This window comes from Gekko japonicus, unplaced genomic scaffold (assembly GCF_001447785.1).
Source record: "Gekko japonicus isolate JY-2015 unplaced genomic scaffold, Gekko_japonicus_V1.1 scaffold1973, whole genome shotgun sequence".
Taxonomy (NCBI): domain Eukaryota; kingdom Metazoa; phylum Chordata; class Lepidosauria; order Squamata; family Gekkonidae; genus Gekko; species Gekko japonicus.
In genome coordinates this window covers 307,160-307,389 of record NW_015164250.1, presented here as the reverse complement: position 1 = coordinate 307,389, position 230 = coordinate 307,160, and positions in this window count along the sequence as shown.

Here is a 230-nt window from a genome sequence, read left to right as displayed (position 1 = left end):
AGAGGCACTGCCTTTTACTCTTGGGCAGCCCCAAAGCAAGGGCACCCCACTTTCTAACCTGACCCAGAGACCCACAAAACTCAGGCCAAGGAAGGCACTCCTGGTTCTGAATCACAGAGATAGCCACAGCTCTGAAAAAGGGCTCTCCATTTTCAGTTGACAGGCAGCCTCAGAGCAAGCCTCTAGACTTCCCCCCCCTCCACCCAGCAGAGATTATGCTTATGGAATGA